Raw genomic sequence first — 6,017 nt, forward strand, 5'->3', positions numbered from 1 at the left:
GACGACAGTAAGTTTGGAACTGCTAGAATGCTCTTATGTTGCTGCTGGGAATGCAAGGTGGAAGAGCCTCTTTGGAAAACAGTTTGGCAGTTTCTTATAAAGTTACAAACAGAGTTATCATATGAGCCAGCAATTAAACACCTAAGTATTTACCCAAGAGAAGTGAAAACATATGTTCATGCAAAGGCATACGCATGAATGTTCATAGCAGGTTTATACACAAGAGCCCCAGACTGGAGGCAGCATCGTGTGTCCATCAACTACAGGATTGACAAACCAGCCATGGTACCTTGACTCAGTGAAATGCCACTCAGCAGTCGAAAGGAGCCGACTGATGACTCTTGCAGCACAATGTATGAACCCCAAGAGTAAGTGGGAAAAAAAACCCGAGCACAAAACCCTACATACTAACTAATCCATTTACATGCCATTCCAGAAAAAGCAAAACTAGGGGACAGAAAATAGGTCTCTGGCTGCCAGGGACCACGGGGAAGAAAGGAGACTGACTGCAATGTGATCCAAAGGAATCTGGGGGTGAGGGAAACATTCTCCGCCTTGATTACGGTGGTCAGTATACAAGTGTGCATATTTGTCAAAAGTCACTGAACTACATGGTTATCAAGGGTGGATTTTAATGTATGTAAATTTAACTCAGTACAACTGTATTTTATTTGTTTTTCATTGAACATAGTTGATTTACAATGCTGTGTTAGTTTCAGGTGTACAGCGAAGTGACTCACTTACATATGTGTGTGTGTGTGTGTGTATATACATTCTTTCTCAGAGTCTCCTCTTTTATAGGCTATTATAAAATATTGAGTATAGTTCTTTGTGCTATACAGTAGGCCCTTGTTGGCTATCTATTTTATATATAGCAGCATGTATATGTTAATCCCAAACTCCTAATTTATCCCTACCTGTCCTTTCCCCTCTGGTAACCATACATTTGTTTTTCATGTCTGTAGGTCTATTTCTGTTTTGTAAATAAGCTCCTTTGCACCATTTTTGCAATAAAACTGTCTTTTTAAAAATTACTTTTTTAGAGAGGAATTTTCCAGCCCCGTTGGATCTAATAACATCCTCCCCCACTATAATTCTCTCTCGTGTGATTTTATTTTGTGCATAACATCTAATGATTTTTAAAGTTTTATATATGCAATTATATTCATAAAATTAAATGAAATTGCATATAACGTGTGAAAGTATAGATAATTTAGAAATCATTAAGTACTATGCAAAAAATAAGAAAATCATGTGAGAAAATATGAAATTTTGATATATATAATTTAGAAATTATTGAGTACTATGCAAAAAATAAACTCATGAGAAATAATTTATGGTGGCTGAGGATATGCATGTGTATATAAAAATTATGTATTATTTACAATTTTATATATGTAAAATTTTAGAAATCATTAAGTTCTATGCAGAAAACGACACAGACACAGACACAGACACATCTATTTTTCACTTGCTTATTTTCTGTCTCTGTCTCCTCCTCTAGAATGGCCTGTGCTGTGCTGTGCTTGCTCAGTCCCAGGGATCGAACTCAGGTCTCCTCCATTGCAGGCGGATTCTTTACCAATTGAGCCACCACAGACACCCCAAAACAGGGATACTAACCATCATGTTCACCGTTTTATCTTGAATCTCACACACCGAGTGCACATAATAGACGCTGAAAATAAACATTGCTGGAATTAATCAACAGGAAAACAAAGCAGCTTGGGCCACCAGATGCAGTGATCTCAACTGCAAGAAAACTCATTTTTGAATCCCAAACTGAGTTACTTCCAGGCTCGGCTATTTCTCAGCCAAGGCTCACCGTCGGCCAGAAGAAACCACAGCCCTTTCAGAAGGGCCAGACCTGCGGAATGAGCACTGAGGAGCGGCCTGGGATTCAGGGACAAGATAAGGGCTTTCCTGGGACAGCTGGGGTCTGAGAAGGAAGCTCCCCCTTCCCTCAGGCATGGCTGGAGGCGTGCGTCCCCATCAGGTAATAAAAGCCTGGTTGGAAAGCTTGCACCCTTTGGATTTCATTTCATTTTACTTTATTATTAAAAACTAAACATGTGGAACACAGATAATTTGGTTCTTGCATGAGGCTTCCTTTGGCTCCTGCATCTAAGGAATTTAACGAGGGGAAAAAACAGAGGGGAATATATATATAGCTATTTGGTATATTTGGCAAGATTGAAAGCAAATTTTTTACTTCAAAGGATTATTTGGGTAATCTCTTTGGGCAAGTTGTGATCAGTCATGCCGCCCATATTGTCAGACTGTGGACTTCTTTGGAGGTGGATGGGGGAATCATAAGATTTTTTGGTTTTGTTCTATTTCAATTAGTTTTAAAAGGAAGAATATAATGAAGGTGAGCCAAACTTTTAAGTATCCCTTCTGCAATGGTTGGAATTGAATTTCAAACCTTAATGGGCTCCAAGGAATAATAATAGAAGCTGGAAAATAATTATTTTCCAAGCTTCAAGTGCTCCTTTGCCCCTCTCTCTGCACTGTCTCAGCAAACAGGACGCAGTCCTGTTCAACTCTGTTCTCTGTCCTTGCCTCCTTCAGCATGACAGGAAGGACAGGTTCTCCATTATAAACTCCTGGGGATCATTAGAGAGCAGAGCAGTTTAAACAGTTTAGCCCTCTGGAGTCTGAAAGGGAGAGACAAACCAGGAATCCGTTTCAGCCAGGTTCCTCGCGTGCAACACGACAGCAGTAGGAATCTTCACTCTAGGATTCTTTGGCATCTGCTTCTTTCATTCCATGTTGTGCTTGAGAGATTCACCCACATTTTTCAGGAGGCTGTAGTTCATTCATTTTCACTGCAGAATAGGATTCCTTCTGATGATATTCATCTATTCTGCTGTTGATGGATATTTCGATTGTTTCCACTGTAAGGCTCTTAGCAGTAATAATGAAGGTAATTGTATCTATCCTGGGACTTCTCTGTTGGCTCAGATGGTAAAGAATCCACCTGCAATGCAGGAGACCAGTGTTCGATCCCTGGGTCGGGACGATCCCCTGGAGAAGGGAATGTTTACCCACTCTAGTATTTTTGCCTGGAGAATCCCATGGACAGAGGAGCCTAGTGGGCTACAGTCCAAGGGGTCTCAAAGAGCTGGACATGACTGAGCAACTAACACACATGCACATATTTATCCTGGTGAACATGGGGTCCATTTGCCCTTGAAAAACCCTTAACCCCTAAGCCCAGGAGTTCAAAACTCTTTGGAGATGGTGGATATCTCGGATAATCTGATGAAAGCTGGACCCCTACCCCAAATGCACAGACACATACACAGAAACAGAGGGACAGAGGTATAGAGACAGACACACACAGGTATGAAGAAGTAGAGGAATAGCCCTATATAGTATTACAAACAATCTTAGGGTGACCTTTTCAAGGATGCTCAAGGGCACGCAGGGACCAACTCAAGAACCCTGCGTGTGTGCTAAGTTGCTTCAATAGTGTCTGACTCTTGGCAATCCAATGGACTGTAGCCCACCAGGCTCCTCTGTCCATGGGATTCTCCAGCAAGAAGACTGGAGTGGGTTGCCATGCCCTCCTCCAGGGGATCTTCCCGACCTAGGAATCATGGAACCTGTGCCTCTTAGGTCTCCTGCATTGTCAAGCAGGTTTTTTACCACTAGCACCTCCTGGGAAGCCCTCGAGAACCCTAGATATTCTCTGATCTGAGAAGGGAGGCAGAGAGGTCTTCTCAGCAGAGCCAGGCAAGCACCAGGGGAAAACTGGAGGAGAGGTAGATTTCCCTCCAACTCTGCTCCTAAATGCCCTTTTTTTTTTCCCCCTCCTTGGCCCTGGGAGGATTCCAGCTCTGGCAAGGGAGAAAGGAGAGGTCAGTTTCCCTGGCACACATAACCCAAACCCCGTGGAGCTCCTGCACAGCCCGGTCTGATTTCTGTGGATGTCTGTGTTTGCAGCGGGAGTGAGGACGAGGCTGGAGCCAAGAACAACCTGTAGTTCTGCACACAGCCGCTGGAGTTGCCTGCCGAATGTGCTCCCAAAGGAAACGTCAGAGTCAGCAGGAGCTGAGTGTGGCTGGGGCTTCGGAGGATGGGTAAGCTGTGGGTATCAGAAAGCACCATGGCTGGGTTAGCCCTGAGGGGCTCTGGAAACATCCAAGGTGGGACCCAGCCATGCCAGGGCAGAGGGACGCTTAGTCTAGGGCAAGACAGGCTCTGTGCTTTTAGTGGGCTCCTCTCTGCCTTTTTCTGCCTATGCCTATCCCATCACAGGGTCACGGGTTTGCAGGACAAGGGCTCCATCACTGTATCACTGATTACTCCCATGTTCAAGGTACCCAGACAGAGACTTCTGTGCACCTGCACCCCAGCCTGCATCCAGGCCCACTTGGTCCTACTCCTTGGATGCATCTTTGGGGGGTAAATCCCTCTACCCTTGTGCTCACTCCGGGGCCTGGGGGATGGCCCAGTGGTGGTTGTTTGCAGGAGGGGATGTGGAAGAGGCACGGGTGTGCAGGCTGGGGTGTCCACACGTGTGTACAGAGCCCCTTATGGTAGATACAGACCCAGGTGAGCTGTGAAGGGGTGGGGCTGGAGGCGGAAGGACAGCTCTTCTGTGTCACTGGACTCTGGGGCAGAACATAAGGACCAGTGAATTCTCAAGTCCACTTTGACTTTCCAGGTTATTAGAAAGGTCCACTTGTCCACTTGCAGGATGATAGAGTACATTTTCTGTATCAGTTTGCTATCTTGACTTATAACTCTGAAGTTCTTTTATTTATACAATTCCTTTATTTGTTTTTGGCTGTGCTGGGTCTTTGTTGCTGCACAGCTTTTCTCTGGTTGTGATGCGCAGGCTTCGCCTTGCGGTGGTTTCTCTTGTTGCGGAACACAGGCTGTAGGCACACAGGCTTCAGCAGTTGTGGCTCCCAGGCTCTGGGGCACAACCTCAATAGTTGTGGCACACGGGCTTAGTTGCTCCTTGGCATGTGGGATCTTCCCAGACCAGGGATCGAACCTGTGTCTCTTGCATTAGCAGGTGGATTCTTTACCGCCAAGCCACCAGGAAAGCCCAACTCTGACATTCTTAATCACAGTATGGGGATCTCAATCTGTGCCCTTGCCCCAGGGCTCCAGAATGTTCGAGATGGGTCTGCGAGGGTGCCGCAACCCACTGGGTTCTTTTTTCTCTGCCTAAAAGATGCAGCTCAGAGGCACATCTTGGGTCAGGAGCTCAAAGGCAAAAAAAAAAAAAGCTCACCCACTGTGCAGCCCCCAGGGAACAGGTGACCTTTCTGTTCCCACTGTATTGAATTTGTTTTATATTGGATAAGGGCTCATTAAATAGTAGCTCTGGTTATTTTAGAGCTGAGAACCTGTGCCTACAGAGGAATGGGGATGGGGAAACCAGGAGAGACCAAACTGTACCAGAACTCAAGCATGGGTCCTTGCAGCTTGCCCAGAGTGTGGGCTGGGGAGTGTGGATGGTTCCAAGCCTGGAAGTCCCCTCTGCTGAGAATGGCACCTGACTGGGGCTGCCCAAAGAACAGGATTTCTGGCTTGTGAGCCAAGCAGAGGAACAATCCAGCGATTTCAAGGGCAGACGGTACAGCCTCAAACTTGACTTGTCCTCTGTGAGATATGGTGCTTTCACTTAACCCCTTGTGAACCCAGGGACAGAATGAACAGTGAAGCTACCTCTTCATAGGTTTGTTTTTTAATTAATTTATTTCTGGCTGCGCTGGGTCTTCATGGATGCACGCGGACTTTCTCTGGTTGTGGCAAGCGAGGGCTACGCTCTAGTTGCGGTACTTGGGCTTCTCACGGTGGCAGTTCCTCTTGTTGAGCTTGGGCTCTGGGTGTGCGGGCTTCAGTAGTTGTGAGGAGTGGGCTTAGCTGCTCCGTGGCATGTGGAATCTTCCCGGACCAGGGATCAAACCTGCGTCCCCTGCACTGGCAGGTAGATTCTTGACCAATGCCTTCATGGGATTTTGCAAGGACTAAATGAGCATTGATCAGGTACTGGA

Source organism: Bison bison, unplaced genomic scaffold (genome assembly GCF_000754665.1).
Source record: "Bison bison bison isolate TAMUID 2011002044 unplaced genomic scaffold, Bison_UMD1.0 scf7180017864495, whole genome shotgun sequence".
NCBI lineage: Eukaryota > Metazoa > Chordata > Mammalia > Artiodactyla > Bovidae > Bison > Bison bison.